The sequence below is a fragment of the Ranitomeya variabilis genome, chromosome 1 (assembly GCF_051348905.1).
Source record: "Ranitomeya variabilis isolate aRanVar5 chromosome 1, aRanVar5.hap1, whole genome shotgun sequence".
In the NCBI taxonomy this organism is placed as follows: Eukaryota; Metazoa; Chordata; class Amphibia; order Anura; family Dendrobatidae; genus Ranitomeya; species Ranitomeya variabilis.
The window spans coordinates 757,631,947-757,649,419 of NC_135232.1; the positions used below are offsets into that span (position 1 = coordinate 757,631,947).

General features: G+C 46.3%; 1 protein-coding gene across 1 annotated transcript in view; it reads left to right on the top strand.

Moving 5' to 3' along the window:
• The first annotated feature begins 307 nt into the window (after nucleotides 1-307).
• Nucleotides 308-17,473, top strand: part of SBNO2 (strawberry notch homolog 2) — a 129,506-nt gene continuing 112,340 nt past the window's right edge. Inside the window, exon 1 of the mRNA XM_077271295.1 lies at nucleotides 308-553. The gene's annotated coding sequence lies outside the window, so the exon portion shown is untranslated. The remainder of the gene's footprint in view (nucleotides 554-17,473) is intronic.

The window sequence follows — 17,473 nt, forward strand, 5'->3', positions numbered from 1 at the left end:
AAAACAGGCTCGGGGGTGAAGGGGTTAATGAAACCCAGTTACAAAAACATGATTTTCTGACAGGCACTTATTGAAGAAGTGTCCCCACACTCCGTGTGATTGCCAGTGCCCCCGAGGGCCCAGGCTGCAGCCAGGCCGCCCCCACAAGGGGCACAGCACCGTGACAGATCCGGCGCACTGCTTCAGTGAATTGCGCAAGGGACGTGGCGCAATCGCACTGACAATTACGCTCTACTTGACGCACGATAACGTCAGTAGTGAGGAACTTCTCGTTGCCATGGTGATTAGCGTCACGCCCAATGATGTCAAAGACCGGAAGTTCGTGTAAAGTAAAGATGGCTGCAGGAAGCAGGAAGTGAAGAGCGGAAACCTCTGCTATACGGGCTCCTGTAACCGGAAGCATTAACGGGGGGAGAAAAAAGTTGTAAACAAAGCGCCGGGAGCGAGGATTCCGTGTGGGGACAAGTCTGTCAGGCAGCAGCCAGCTGGTGGCTTCGGTGTTCGGGATCAGTGTGGAGTGAGGACCCACGGGAGACTTCCCGGAAGTAGAGTGGTGAGCGCTGGGGCTAGGAGCGTCGTGTCCACTTACCGCAGCTTGGTCGGTTCTTTATGTGGTGGGGAACTAACAGTCCCAGCAAGTAGGGATAGGCAGGCGTGCTGTATGTACTGTATCGTGATGTAGGTGGGCACCTGGAGGCTTCCCATTGTTTCCCCACCGCACACCACTGCCAGTCGTGTGCCCGCCGTCCGGCTGCCAGTCGTGTGCCCGCCGTCCGGCTGCCAGTCGTGTGCCCGCCGTCCGGCTGCCAGTCGTGTGCCCGCCGTCCGGCTGCCAGTCGTGTGCCCGCCGTCCGGCTGCCAGTCGTGTGCCCGCCGTCCGGCTGCCAGTCGTGTGCCCGCCGTCCGGCTGCCAGTCGTGTGCCCGCCGTCCGGCTGCCAGTCGTGTGCCCGCCGTCCGGCTGCCAGTCGTGTGCCCGCTGCCAGTCGTGTGCCCGCCGTCCCACTGCCAGCGTGTGCCCACCGCCCGTCGCGTGCCCGCCGTCCGTCGCGTGCCCTCAATGCTGCTGCCAGTCGCGTGCCCGCTGTCTCGCTGCCTGTTGCGTGCTCTCCGTCCCACAGCAGCACAGGGATTTTAGTGGGTGTTACTTATTTTGTCTTCCATCACAACCCATGCACTATTGTCTACTGTTTTCATGGATAAGATTTGTCATCAAAACTCGATACATGAGTTAAAGGGAACCTGTCGCCCCCAAAATCGAAGGTGAGCTAAGCCCACCGTCATCAGGGGCTTATCTACAGCATTCTGTAATGCTGTAGAAAAGCCCCTGATGTATCCTGAAAGATGATAAAAAGAGGTTATATTATACCTACCCAGGGGCGGTCCTGTCCGATGGGTGTCGCGGTCCGCTCCGGGGCCTCCCATCTTCTTACTATGACGTCCTCTTGTCTTCACGCTGCGGCTCTGGCGCAGGCGTACTTTGCCGGCCCTGTTGAGGGCAGAGCGAAGTACTGCAGTGCGCAGGGAAAGGTCAGAGAGGCCCAGTGTCTGCGCACTGCAGTACTTTGCTCTGCCCTCAACAGGGCCGGTAAAGTACGCCTGCGCCAGAGTCGCGACAGAAGCAAAGAAGAGGACGTCATTGCATGAAGATAGGAGGCGCCGGACCGCGACGCCCATTGTACCGGGACCGCCCCTGGGTGAGTATAATTTAACCTCTTTTTCTCATCTTTCAGGATACATCGGGGGCTTATCTACAGCATTCCAGAATGCTGTAGATAAGCACCTGATGCTGGTGGGCTTAGCTCAACTTTTATTTTCGGGGTGACAGGTTCCCTTTAGGCTACGTTCACATTTGCGTTGCGTCGGGCGCAGGTTCGGCGACGCATAACGACGCATGCGTCATGCGCCCCTATATTTAACATGGGGGCGCATGGACATGCGTTGTCTTGCGTTTTGTGACGCATGCGTCATTTTTCACGCAAGCGTCAGGGCGCAGAGTACGCTGCATGAGGCAGTTTTTTTGCGCCAAAAATCATGCCAAAAATGGACGCATGCGTCACAAAACAATGCGTTGCGCATGCGTTGTGCGTTGCGTCGCCGACGCAACGCCCAACAACGCAAATGTGAACGTAGCCTTAAAGAGACAAATAAAACCAGATGCCATACAGACTACATGTGTTTACACAGGGGATTTCCAGTTTCAGAAAACTTCTCGTCCACCTCTGCAATTTGTTTAAATACTTCTGTTTAACTGTCACAGCACAGGCATGGGTCCTAGATCTCACAGGGATCCCTGTCAACGCAGTAAGGATGGAGGAGCTGAAGCAGCTTTCAGTCCTGGCTCCTGTACACTCTCTGCTTCTGCCTGCGGCATCTGTTTTGATCCCCTTTGCGCAGCCATTAGAAAATAGAGCTGAAAAGCACCTGGAATGGAGGCAGACACAGTAAAACGAAGCAGTCGCAATGGTGATACCTGTGCCAGGACACTACAGCGGCTTCTGTTTTTCTCCTTGAATGGATAGCGATAGCGCTTGCGGGGTCTGAGCCTTGTACCTGTGATTTTTTTTATATGATGTCCGTCTGGTACATAAAAGCAGATAAAGTGGTGTCCCCTCTTCTGCTTTGGTTGTGGTGTCTCCTCTAAAAGAAGGGAACGTAGAGAGGAACCTGGGGCCAGATGTGGCAAGCAGAAGAAGGTGCCGATGGAGTACAGCAGCCAGGGTGTTGTGGGGCTGCTTCTGTCTGAGCCAGCTATCTCCTTATTTGTCATGGAAGTTTATGAAAATAAATAAAACGGCAGCTTTTTTTCAGGGTTGGTCATTCTTTCCTCTGTAACTCCCCTGGGGATGTATGTAAAAATCGACCACAGAGCGTTTCCATTCTTGGTTATTGACAATGGGCTCTGAAAGGACCAGTGTCAGACTGTGTAGTGACACATTCTGTTGACAAGGGGAAAGGTCATGCTCCATTATCAATTTATTCATATATTTCCAGGAAGAATTACAGAGGAAAGGTACAATGAAAAGTCCTAAGAAAATATTTTTCCAGGGTTGCTAAATTATAATGGAATGCAAGTTGTCAGGGATATAAATTTGTCAGGACTTTTTTGAATCCCACAAATTCTTGATATCACAGGCCAGGAAGGTCACGAGTACCACCCGCTGTGATCTCTGGAGCGAACCGCTCTCTGCTGCCCCCTTTCGTCCGGACAATTACACGATTAACTGACGATCAACAGAGAAGGCCGCAGCCTGTTCGCACCACTAGGCCGGCTATCGGAAAACTAACAGTGAGCGTATGGCATATACACCTCCGGATTCCAACACATGGAATATGGGTATACACCCTGGTACAATCAGTGCTAACTCTCCAGTGACCCCAGACTACTCGCTGCCACCACTAATCTGTCTCGGTCGATAAGGCCTCTTTTACACTAGCTTCGTGCACTGCACGTCGCTATGCGTCGTTTTGCAGAAAAAACGCATCCTGCAAAATTGCTTGCAGGATGCGTTTTTTCTCCATAGACTTTTATTAGTGACGCAGTGCGATGCATTGCCACACGTCGCAACCGTCGTGCGACGGTTGCGTCGGACCGTCGCCACCAAAAAAGTTGCATGTAACGTTTTTTGGTGCGTCGTCTGCAGCATTTCCGACCACGCATGCGCGTCCGGAACTCCGCCCCCGCCTCCCCGCACCTCTCAATGGGGCAGCGGATGCGTTGAAAAACAGCATCCGCTGCCCCCGTTGTGCGGCGCTTGCACAATATGCATCGGTACGCTGCACCGTCGCATTGCGACGTGTAGTGCACAACGCTAATGTGAAAGTAGCCTTAGACGCCGTACGGTAACTTATGCCTTCGAAGCGTAGTTTGCAGAACAGAAGGAACACAACTATTAAATTTTATGTTTAACCCAAAGGGAGCCAGTGTTTATGAAAAATATTAAAAAGATTTTACAAGGGGTTCAAAACAATACAGCATAAACAGGTACAGAAAATAAAAGGGATTAATAGGAGAACTTACTACACTGATCGCAGAAACGATTCAGTTTAGCCAAAGGAGAGCGTCTCTCTCTTTTTCTCTCTCTCTTTTACTAAAGCAGACATGCCAGAAGAGCTGACCCCCTCCTCTTTAAAGGCAATCTTTACCAGGGACAGGCGTCTTTACCTTGGGGCATGTAACATGCTGTAAGCCAGACCAGCCCTGCTGTAGAGCATCATATATGCAATGTAAGCACTTCCCAGAACATTCAGTCGGTATGTGCTGGATCTTGTTAGACTCCACATCTGTCACATGGCTGCTGGGACCAATAGGACAGTGGCGCTGCCTCTCGCTCTGTACGAGCCGCATGCACTGAGCACTCTGCTCCACAATGACACCCTATGGCAGCCAGACGTGATGAAACATGTGCGTTTCTGCTGGTGAATTACACATTGGCTGCTATGCTATAGGTCCTTATCTTTAGTTGATAGTGGAACTTTTACCATAAAAATATCAGTCATGTTGAAGTCCTACAGGCCTAATCTTTTACCTCATGATGGGAGAGTCAGTTGATATCCAGACACATTAGTTAGGCAGGTATATAGAAGGATAAATGGAGGCCTGCACGTGATGCACCAATCCTAGCTAGGTGGGGCACTGTTTATTGCAGCCGTCTTACTTTCTGTTTCTGTTCTTTATATGTGACCAAACATGTTGGTGGCAGATAACTTGCTTCCGCACCTCATAGATATGTTTGTATTCTTAGGCTATGTGCATACGTTGCAGATTTGCCTGTGGAATTTTCTGTGCAGATTCTGCATTTCTTGGCAGAAAACGCAGGTCAGAATCTGCACCTTTTTTTTTTGGTATGTGTACACCTTGCAGATTTTTGTGCGGATTTCTTCCTTTTTTTACCCCTGCAGATTTCTATTATGGAATGGGTGCAAAAACGCAGCAGATTTGCAAGAAGAATTAACATGGTCCTTTTTTGAATCTGCTGCGTTTTCCGTTAGGATTTTTCCACACCATCAGCACAGCATTTTTTTTTGCCATTGATTTACATTGTACTGTAAATCACTTGCGGATCTGCAGCGTTTGTGCGAAAAAAAAAAAGCTGCAGATCTGAAGGAAATCTGCAACATGTGCACATACCCTTATATGCTACTATTGTTGTATGGCCATGGACACGTCAATTTTAGGGTTTCAACACACACATTGCATATTCAGTCTCTAAAATGGGAAATCTTCCGGTGTATATGGTGAGCATGTGAAGGATACTGTGTTCCCTACTCCTACAGTGCCTCTATAAAAGGGATGTGTGGATGGCATATCAGCACTGTTTAAAAGATAGCACTGTATTTGGGTTCTTCTACATTGTACTGAGTGTGTGGAGCCAAGGCTTTAATTGATTGCAACTGGCTGCGTCTATTCTGACAGAGAAGGTCACAGACCATATTTGCTAGCCAGAAAGGACTTATAATCTGTCAAATTTTGATAATCAGTTTCCTGCCTTGTGGTTAATCCTTTCGCGCCAGAGCCTGCTTTCCCCTTCGTGACCAAGCCAATTTTTTTTTCAATTCTGACCACTGAATTCTGAACACTGAACTGAACACACGAATCGCGATTCACCCACCGCTATTAACTGGATAAATGAGAGCGGCATTGAACTAGCGCTTTCGGCCATAGGGCCGGAAATGTGCGTTTCGCTGACCCCCATCACGTGATCGGGGGTCAGCGATGCATGGGCATGACAGCCAGAGGTCTATTGAAGACCTCTATGGTTGTTGATGTCGGTTTGCTGTGAGTGCCACCCTGTGGTTGGCACACATAGCAATGCAGCAATTCTACTACATAGGAGCGATCTGAGCTTCGTTCCTATGTAGCAGAGCCGATCAGGCTATGCCAGCTTCTAGCCTCCCATGGAGGCTATTGAAGCATGGAAAAGTTAAAAAAAAAAAAAAAAATGCTTTAAAAAAATATGAAAAAAATAAAATAAAAGTTTAAATAACCCCTCTTTTGCCCCATTCAAAATAAAACAATAAAAAAATCAAACATACACATATTTGGTATCACTGTGTTCAGAATCACCCGATCTATCAATAAAAAAAGGATTAACCTGATCGCTAAACGGCGAGAAAAAAATTAGAAACGCCAGAATTAGTTTTTTTTTTTTCGGTCGACGCAACGTTGCATTAAAATGCAACAACGGGCAATTAAAAGAACGTATCTGCACCAAAATGGTATCATTAAAAACGTCAGCTCGGAATGCAAAAAATAAGCCCTCACCCAACCCGAGATCACAAAAAATGGAGACGGTATGGGAAAATTGTGCAATTTTTTATTTTTTTTTTTAGCAAAGTTTGGAATTTTTTTTACCACTTGGATAAAAAAGAACCTAGACATGTTTGGTGTCTATGAACTCATAATGACCTGGAGAATCATAAAATCATAATCGCAGGTCAGTTTTAGAATTTGGTGAACCTAGCAAAAAAGCCAAACAAAAAAACAGTGTGGGATTGCACTTTTTTGCAATTTCACCGCACTTGGATTTTTTTGTCCTGTTTTCTAGTACATGATATAATAAAACCAATGGTATCGTTCAAAAGAACAACTTGTCCCGCAAAAAATAAGCCCTCACATGGCCATATTGACAGAAAAATAAAAAAGTTATGGCTCTAGGAAGGAGGGTCAAAATACTCCGGGTCATGAAGGGGTTAAGGTATCTTACCTGAGGGCCGGCGGTGGTAGAGCGGGTCACAGGAGGCATGGTCCTTTTTTCAGGAAGCCGGCGGCAGAAGTGGGGCAATGCTGCAGTCAACGGGTATCTCAGCGGTGCAATGCTGCGTGTCCAGGATCAGCGGTGAGGCAGAGCAGAGTGTGTTCCATGGAGCAGGGTCCCTTCCTCAGGATGCTGGCGGCAGAAATGTGGCGATGCTGCGGCCTGGTGTCCACGGTGAACAGAGCTGAGTGCATTATTGATCTCAATCTTCGCACGCGCTGCCTCCGGCGACCATTTTCCTGAAGCCAAGGGCGGCCGAGATATCAGTCTGCGCCAGCGCGTTCTCCAGAGGCCATTTTCCTGATGCCCACAGCCTCAGGAAAATGGAGCGCGAGAGGTCCAGCAGAGATCTCAATCCGCGTACGGGCCGCCTCCGGCGGTCCATGGCTTCAGGAAGATGGCCACAGGGAAACCAATGATGCACTCCTCCGTGCTCGCCTCCGACGCTGAGCTTCAGCATCGCCACACTTCTGCCGCCGCCGGTTCCCTGAGGAAGGGACGTTGCTACATCACTGCCGCAACCCCCGGTAAGCCTGAGTTTGGACTATAGGACGCACCCCCTATTTTCCTCCCAAATTTTTTTGGGAAAAGGTGCGTCTTATAGTCCGAAAAATACAGTAGTGAGTATTTTTAACCCTCAGATGATTCACAAATTTGTATAACATTGGGCTCAGTAAATGAAATATTACTATTTTTTTTCCACTAAAAATGTTGCTTTGAACCCCCAAGTTTGCAATTTTCAAAAGGGGTAATAAGAGATAATGATAATGAACAGTACAAATTGTTGTGCAATTTCTCCTGAGTACATCACCATGAGTGGTCGAAAACTGCTTTTGAGGCGGAGTGCTATATTACAGTACAGATTTTGCTGCTCTGGTTTGAGTGCCATATACCCATTTTACAAACAACACCTTTTAATGAATTCATCTAGGGGTGCAGTGATCATATTAACACCACAAGGGTGTCACAGAATTTTATACCATTGGGCAGTGAAGATAAAATAATTACATTTTACCACAAAGAAAGTTTTAGCCCAAGAGTTTACATTTTTACAAGGGGAAATGGGTAAAAATGGTGCCAAAGTTTGTCACACAAATTCTGCTGAGTGTAGCAATAGTATATATGTGGCTGTAGTAGAAGAGCAGCATCTCCCCTCAAGTGACCCCATTTTGAAAATTACACCCCTCTGTATCCACAGGTGTAATTATGATTTTGACTCCATGGTTATTTTCCAGAAACAAACAGCAGTGGATGTTGCCGAGTGAAAAATGCAAACTGCTGTTGTAGTGACTGGTACGTTGTAGTGACCAGTACATTATGCACTCTGAGTGACGTGATTCAGGTGAAACCCCCGAGGGATCCAGTCACTATAATGAGGCAGCAGAGCATTGCTACTCTGGCCTCTGTTCGATACCCCTGATGAAGCCACGCTAGTGGCGACACGCGTCGGGTGTTTGTTCATTCCTTGTGTGCCTATTCTTTATTAGGTTATTATGTCCCTTGGCTTCTGAGCCTGTGGGGAGATCATGAGTGTGCATATTCTTTGCATCTAAATGACTGGTTTACTTGGAGTGCAGCATCTTATATGTGCATTGGTTGGTTTGTTGTATTGAATATTGAACTATTGGGTTCTTGTGACATGTTTGAGTGGTTTTCAGGGATATACATTCATTGCCTGCCACACGTTGTGGACTGATACCAGACCCTGTCTTTGTAACTTATATATTGCATGCACTTTTTGTCTATGCCATACAATTACTATCTTCTTAATAAGTTACCTCTATAGGCTCCATGTGACTTTTCTATACGGTATGTACATTGTTTAATATGTTGAATATGCTGCCCATATAGGACTCTTAGTATTTTTGCCGTCTTTGCACACCCATGTGTTTTCATTCTCTCCCCTTTGTATTTTTAGGCACATGCCCTATTATAGGCATTGTTGGTTTCTAAAATGTTTTTAGATGTTTTTAGATGTGTTCTTTTTGTCCAGTGTTACACTGTAATAAAGTTGTATCTATTGCACTAATCCATGCCGTCTGGTGATCCCCACTTTATTTGGCCTTGCTTTTTCTTCCTTTTCTTCATACTCTGGCCTCTGTTCAGCGTTGTCCATTTCAGAGGTGCACAAAACTGTGGCGGATTGCTCTTTTATGTACGCCTAAAAAGACACTGCTGGATCACAAGTCCTACGGCATCCACAGTGCCTCCATCTGCCTCATGGAAACCCTGGTATAAGCTCTCAGCGTAGAGCACAGGATAAATGTGAGCCGAGGCAGAATGAACAAATCAACAGCAGGTGAAGAATTGGTTTTATTTATTTTTTACACAGTTCCTCATGTGGTATAAGTGATTACACGACTTTATTCTTTGGGTTGGTGTGATTACAGCAATACCAGATATATATATATATATATATATATATATATATATATATATATATATATATATATATATATATAATTTTTTATTATTATTTTCTGTTTGGCTGCTGTCACACACTAAAAGACGCTTGTTTTTGTAAAAAAAAAACAACAACTTTACATCGTCCTATTTAGATGAGCTATAATTTTTCCATATCTCGGCTGACAGTCATGTGATGGCTTGTTTTTTGCGGGACAAGTTGATATTTTTATTGGTACCATTTTCGGGCAAATGTTTTTTGATTGCTTTCCATTCCGATTTTTGGGAGGCAGGAATAAACAAAAAATAGCAATTCAGGAATTTTTTTTTTGTTTTTTTTATTGTTGCCGTTTACATATGGTAAAATTGATAAGGCAATTTTATTCTTCAGGTCAGTATGATTACAGCGATACCACATTTACCGTATAAGCCGACCCGAGTATAAGCCGACCCCCCTAATTTTGCCACAAAAAACTGGGAAAACTTATTGACTCGATTCATTATTGCCCCATAGCTGTACCATAGAAAGCTGTGCCATATAGTGCTCTGCACCGTTCATTATTGCCCCATGCCATAGCTGTGCCATATAGTGCTCTGCACCATTCATTATTGCCCCATAGCTGTACCATAGAAAGCTGTGCCATATAGTGCTCTGCACCCTTCATTATTGCCCCATGCCATAGCTGTGCCATATAGTGCTCTGCACCATTCATTATTGCCCCATAGCTGTACCATAGAAAGCTGTGCCATATAGTGCTCTGCACCCTTCATTATTGCCCCATGCCATAGCTGTGCCATATAGTGCTCTGCACCGTTCATTATTGCCCCATAGCTGTGCCATACAGTGACCTGCACCGTTCATTATTGCCCCATGCCATAGCTGTGCCATATAGTGCTCTGCACCGTTCATAATTGCCCCATAGCTCTGCCATATAGTGCTCTGCACCGTTCATTATTGCCCCATAGCTGTGCCATATAGTGCTCTGCACCATTCATTATGGCCCCATAGCTGTGCCATATAGTGCTCTGCACCGTTCATAATTGCCCCATAGCTGTGCCATATAGTGCTCTGCACCGTTCATTATTGCCCCATGCCATAGCTGTGCCATATAGTGCTCTGCACCGTTCATTGTTGCCCCATAGCTGTGCCATATAGTGCTCTGCACCGTTCATAATTGCCCCATAGCTGTGCCATATAGTTCTTTGCACCGTTCATAATTGCCCCATAGCTGTGCCATATAGTGCTCTGCACCGTTCATTATTGCCCCATAGCTGTGCCATATAGTGCTCTGCACCATTCATCATGGCCCCATAGCTGTGCCATATAGTGCTCTGTACCGTTCATAATTGCCCCATAGCTGTGCCATACAGTGCTCTGCACCGTTCATTATTGCCCCATGCCATAGCTGTGCCATATAGTGCTCTGCACCGTTCATAATTGCCCCATAGCTGTGCCATATAGTGCTCTGCACCGTTCATAATTGCCCCATAGCTGTGCCATATAGTTCTCTGCACCGTTCATAATTGCCCCATAGCTGTGCCATAGTGCTCTGCACCGTTCATAATTGCCCCATAGCTGTGCCATATAGTGCTCTGCACCGTTCATTATTGCCCCATAGATGTGCCATAGAAAGCTGTGCCATAGAAAGCTGTGCTACTGCTGCAATAAAAATAATAAATGACATACTCACCTCTCTTGCTTGCAGCTCCTCAGCGTCCCGGCGTCTCTCCGCACTGACTGATCAGGCAGAGGGCGGCGCGCACACTATATGCGTCATCGCGCCCTCTGACCTGCACAGTCAGTGCGGAGAGAGAGACGCCGGGAAGACAGAGCGGCGCCCGGCGTGTGGAACGCGGACAGGTGAATATGACATACTTACCTGCTCCCGGTGTCCCGCTCCTTCCCCCGGACAGCTGGTCTTCGGTGCCGCAGCCTCTTCCTCTGTCAGCGGTCACCGTTACCGCTGATTAGAGAAATGAATAGGCGGCTCCGCCCCTATGGGAGTGGAGTCCATATTCATATATCTAATGAGCGGTCCCACGTGACCGCTGAACAGGGGAAGAGCTGCGGCACCCGGAGACCGTGGGACGGGCAGGGGGAGCACCAGGAGCGCCGGAAGCATGTAAGTATACCTCAGCGCCCTCTCCCCCTCACCCGCCGACCGTGACTCGAGTATAAGCCGAGAGGGGCACATTCAGCCCAAAAATTTGGGTTGAAAATCTCGGCTTATACTCGAGTATATACGGTATATCTTTTTTTTTTTTTTTTTCCTTCATGTTTTGCCACTTTTACATAGTAAAAACTATTTTATAGAAAAATTAATTGTTTTTGCATCGTTTTATTCTGAAAGTTATATCTTTTATACTTTTCCACTGATGGAGCTGTATTGTGGCTTGGTTTTTGTGGGACAAGATGACGTTTTCTTCAGTACTATTTTTATTTCCATTTCACTCTTTGATCACGTTTTATTCTGCAGTATGATGAAAAAGCAAAATTTTTTGCTTTTTTTTTTTTTTTTTTTTTTTTTTTTTTAAATGATATCTGTTTTTTTTTTTTTTTCAGACAGCTCACTGACCTATAGAAACACATCCTGTTTAAAAATGTATCCATGTCTCTGGCCTGTGAGACTTGGATCATGTGATATTCTCATCTGTTTTGTGGTATCAACTTGGTCTTCAAATTCTATGGCAGGGGTGCACAAGATTTTATAGTCCAAGGGGCCACATTGTCGTCACACAAATGCGGTGCCCGAACCACCGTTGTCGCACAAATGTAGCACCAAGCTTGGTGATCAATTGTAATGTCACCTCAGCCCCATATACTTTTGTATCACTTAAACTTTTAACTCCCAATATGTCCTTAACAATGGTAAAGGTACCTTCACACTGAGCAACTTTCCAACGAGAATGACAGCGATCCGTGACGTTGAAGGGTCCTGGATAGCGATCTCGTTGTGTTTGACATGCAGCAGCGATCAGGATCCCGCTGTGATATCGCTGGTCGGAGCTAGAAGTCCAGAACTTTATTTCGTCGCTGATCACCCGCTGTCATCGCTGGATCGGCGTGTGTGACGCCGATCCAGCGATGTGTTCACTTGTAACCAGGGTAAACATTGGGTTACTAAGCGCAGGGCCGCGCTTAGTAACCCGATATTTACCCTGGTTACCATTGTAAAATTTAAAAAAAAAAAAACACTACATACTCACATTCTGACGTCCCCCGGCGTCCACAGGGTTAAAACTGCTTTCGGCAGGAGCGCTTGCTAATGCTGCGCTGCTGCCGAGAGCTTTCTGCACTGACTGTGTCAGCGCCGGCCGTAAAGCAGAGCACAGCGGTGACGTCACGGCTGTTACTGTCGACGCGCCGCTGACACATTCAGTGCAGGGAAGCTCTCGGCAGCAGCGCAGCATTAGCAAGCGCTCCTACCGAAAGCAGTTTTAACCCTGTGGACGCCGGCGGGGGACGTGACAGACATCAGAATGTGAGTATGTAGTGTTTTTTTTTTTTTTTTACTTTTACAATGGTAACCAGGGTAAATATCGGGTTACTAAGCGCGGCCCTGCACTTAGTAACCCGATGTTTACCCTGGTTACCCGGGTGCTGCAGGGGGACTTCGGCATCGTTGAAGACAGTTTCAACGATGCCGAAGTCGTTCCCCTGATCGTTGGTCGCTGGAGAGAGCTGTCTGTCTGACAGCTCCCCAGCGACCTCACAACGACTTACCAACGATCACGGCCAGGTCGTATCGCTGGTCATGATCATTGGTAAGTCGTTTAGTGTAACGGTACCTTTAGGAGATGCACGGAGTTGCTGTTACCAGCCATCATCACATTACGGACAATACAGTATCTACAGCATTGTTGAGATGTAGCCAGTATCACAAATAAACATTACAAATAAACATTGGGGTGACAGATTCCCTTTAATGAGTGTTCCTCTGTCCCAGCACTTGTGTATTCAAATTTATTGGCGAATGCATTTTCCTATAAGAAGATGGGAACCGGATGTTGTGCAGGCTTCGGCTATGGGAACCTGATGTTGTGCAGGCCTCTGCTATGGGGATCCGTTTTTCACTGAAAAATTGAGTCAGTAGATAAATCAAAGTTCAGACAGTTTACTTGCTTTGAGAACAGAATAGATGGGAAAAGGGGAAAAAGAAAGATAAAGGTTTTCTCTTTGGAAGCTCCTCTCACGATGGGAATCCCTCTCCCTCCAAGTGACGGTCCTTCCCAGGTGGGGGCAGACTATCTCGTTTCCTTCTGGTCTTGGAAAAGATTTCCAACAGTCCCTGGATACTAAACCTAATCAGGTCCAGCCTGAGGATAGATTTTCGTTCATTCCCTCCCCAGAACTTTGTAATAACTCCCCTACGATCCTCCCCGGAGGAACAAAGGGCCTTGGAATGTGAGGTGTTGGACCTAGTGGGCAAAGCTGTTCTCCACGAGGTCCCTACTTGGGAAAAGATAGAAGGATTTTACTCCCGATTGTTTCTGGTAAACAAACCAGACTGATCCTTCCTGGCAGTTATAAACTTGAAAAGATTGAACAAGTATGCAACAACTCAAAATTTGAAGATGAAATCAATAAATTCAGCCATCAACATATTGTTTCTCAACTGCTTTATAATGGTCCTGGATCTGAGTGATGCATTTTATGATGTTCCCATACACAAAGACTCTCAAAAGTCCCTTAGGGTAGCGGTCTCCATAAAAGGAGAAATACATTTTTTTTCAATACAAGGCCCCTTCCCTTTGGCTTGTTGGTAGCCCCTCGGGTGTTTACCAAACTAGTGGCGGAAGCAATGGCACACCTTAGGGAACAGGACATTTTGATCGTCCCTTATTTGGACGACTTATTGGTGATAGGCAACTCGGTCCAACATTGCAAAACACAACTAGAGAGAGTACTGACCTCTTTAGTAAACCTAGGCTGGCTATTGAATATAAAAAAAATCAAAGATCGAGCCAAAGACTGTTCAGGAGTTCCTATGTCCCTGTTAGGTTCCCTAACCTCATGTTTGCCAGCAGTTCAGTGGGCCCAAATACACCCCAGGGGACTCCAGTGGGACATTTAAAAAAAAACAGGTCTCCCTAAATGGTTAATTAGAAGGTCGTATGACTCTATCAACAACTATTCATTCCCTGAATTGGTGGAAAGAGATGGGCAATCTAACCAAGGGGGTCCCTTGGGTGAACAAAGTGTCTTGAGTAGTCACCACAGATGCACGCCCCAGGGGTGGAGTGCTCATCTGGACAACAGGGTTACTCAGGAGGTCTGGACGGGTCAGCAGACCAAAAGAAGCTATTTGCAGTCAGTTATGCCCTGATAGAGTTCTTAGATACCCTTCGGGGTCATCGCGTGTGAGTATTTTTGGACAATCGTGTGGTGGTGGAACCATCGGGGAATCGGGTCACGGGCCTTGATGGACACACCAACTCAGATTTTCTGGTTGGCGGAAAGCAATCTCCTCTCCCTGACAGCACTCCACATTTGGGGAGTAGAAAACCACAAGGCAGACTTTCTGAGCCGCACTCAGTTGAAACAGGGTGAGTGGGTGCTAAAAGAGTTCATTTTCAGCCAGATTATGGAAATGTGGGGTCTCCCTGTCATAGATCTCATCGCCAGAATCGACAACACAAAGGTAGACTCCTTTTGCTCCGTAGACCCAGAGGGAACCCTCAGGCTCTAGTTGCCTTTATGATTCCGTGGAATCAGAGCCTGGCCTATGCCTTCCCCCCTGTCATTCTCATCCCAGCAGTTCTAAGGAAGTTCAGGGAGGACAGGACATGAGTGATACAGATTGCCCCTTTTTGGCCAAGAAGAACTTGGTTCTCCTGGCTGAGGATGATGTCCATCACCGACCCTTGGGTACTACCGGAAATTCTGGACCTTCTCGCTCAGGGACCGGTGTATCACCCTCAGGCAGGGAACTTACAGTTAACAGCATGGAATTTGAAAGGGCGCTTTTGAGGGACAGAGGTTTCTCCCCAAATTTGGTTTCCACCCTACTTGAGAGTAGAAAAATCGTCACTACCAAAGCCTACGGTAAAACCTGGAAAAAATTCCTATCTACCTCGGGGTTAGAGTCCAGGAAGGAGTCCCAATTATGGCAATCCTGGAGTTCCTACAAAAGGGGTTGGAACAAGGCCTGGCTGCTAACACTTTATAGGATCAGGTGGCCGCTCTGGGGGCCCTATACAATCATGATGTAGCATGCAGTCCTTGGGTAGCAAAATTTATTAGAGCCTCCGCAAGATCTAGGTCCCATTACCAGCCAAAAAATTGCCGCCATGGGATCTAAATTTGGTCTTATCAGCCCTAACAGGTCCCCTTTGAACCCTTAGATTCTGCCTCGCTCATGGTTCTATCCCTAAAAATGGTCCTTCTAGTGGCTTTAACATTAGCCCGTAGAGTGAGCGACATCCAGGCTTCATCCAGAATCCAGTATCCAGTACAAAACTACTACCCTCATCCACAAAGCACTCCATGGCTCAGCACCACCCTACATCTCCTCTCTGGTCTCAGTCTACCACCCTACCCGTGCCCTCCGCTCCGCTAATGACCTCAGGTTAGCATCCTCAATAATCAGAACCTCCCACTCCCGTCTCCAAGACTTTACACGTGCTGCGCCGATTCTTTGGAATGCACTACCTAGGTTAATACGATTAATCCCCAATCCCCACAGTTTTAAGCGTGCCCTAAAAACGCATTTGTTCAGACTGGCCTACCGCCTCAACGCATTAACCTAACTATCCCTGTGTGGCCTATTAAAAATAGAAAAAAACAAAACAAAACACATAATCAGGTTCCTTGCATCGTGTTCTCATACACTTTATGCAGTTAATAGCCCTCTGTGTCTGTACTGCTACATACTTAGGCAGTTAACTGGTTCATGCAGCTTTACATGAACACCCGAGGCTTACACTATGGCTGGTCCAAATAACTAAAGCAATTGTTACCATCCACCTCTCGTGTCTCCCCTTTTCCTCATAGTTTGTAAGCTTGCTAGCAGGGCCCTCATTCCTCCTGGTATCTATTTTGAACTGTGATTTCTGTTATGCTGTAATGTCTATTGTCTGTACAAGTCCCCTCTATAAGTTGTAAAGCGCTGCGGAATATGTTGGCGCTATATAAATAAAAATTATTATTATTATTATCTGCAGGCCCTCCCTTTACTAGGATCTTAGAAGACAAGTTATTTTAAAACTTGACCCTGCTTATTTGCGTAAGGTAGCATCTCGGTTACACAGGTCCCAAGAGGTAGTCCTTCTTTCCTTTTGCTCCAAGTTTAAAAATACAAGAGAAGAGAAATTCCACTCATTAGACGTACAAAGTTGTTTGGTTCAGTACGTAGCATCCACCCAGGGGGTGGAGGAAGGAAGGATCTCTGTATGCTTTCAGGGGCCTAGGAAGGGACTCAAGGCCTCCAAAAGTACCTTGGCAAGATTGATAAGAGATGCAATCTCGCTGGCCTACTCATCTAGTGGGAGTGTTGCCCAGAGGATTTAAGAGCTCATTCCACGAGAGCAGTGGCAACCTCCTGGGCAGAAAGGTTTGAGGTATCAATAGAGCAAATCTGTAAGGCTGCCACTTGGTTATCACCTTCTACTTTTTTTAAAGACTATCGGCTGGACCTAGCCTCCTCTTCTGATATAACCTTTGGAAGAAGGGTTCTACAGGCTGTGGTCCCGCCCTCAGATACAATTCTCTATAATTCTCTCTGGTGCTGTTATGGGGGAAGGAGAAAAACGTAGTCACGGTACTTACCGTTAACGGGATTTCTCAGAGCCCATGACAGCACTCTTATCTTTCCTCCCATTACATGTGGGTGAGCATGCTATCACTGTTTGTGGTGTGATTTATGTATAGACACAGAGTGTTACTTATAAGTACAGTCATGGCCAAAAGTTTTGAGAATGACACCAAAATTATATTTTCACATGATCTGCTGCCCTCTGGTTTTTATTAATGTTTGTCTGATGTTTATATCACATACAGAAATATAATTGCAATCATATTATGAGTACCAATAGGTTATATTGACAGTTAGAATGAGTTAATGCATCAAGTCAATATTTGCAATGTTGACCCTTCTTCTTCAAGACCTCTGCAATTCTCCCTGGCATGCTCTCAATCAACTTCTGGACCAAATCCTGACTGATAGCAGTCCATTCTTGCATAATCAATGCTTGCATTTTGCCAGAATTTGTTGGTTTTTGTTTGTCCACCCGTCTCTTGATGATTGACCACAAGTTCTCAATGGGATTAAGATCTGGGGAGTTTCCAGGCCATGGACCCAAAATCTCTATGTTT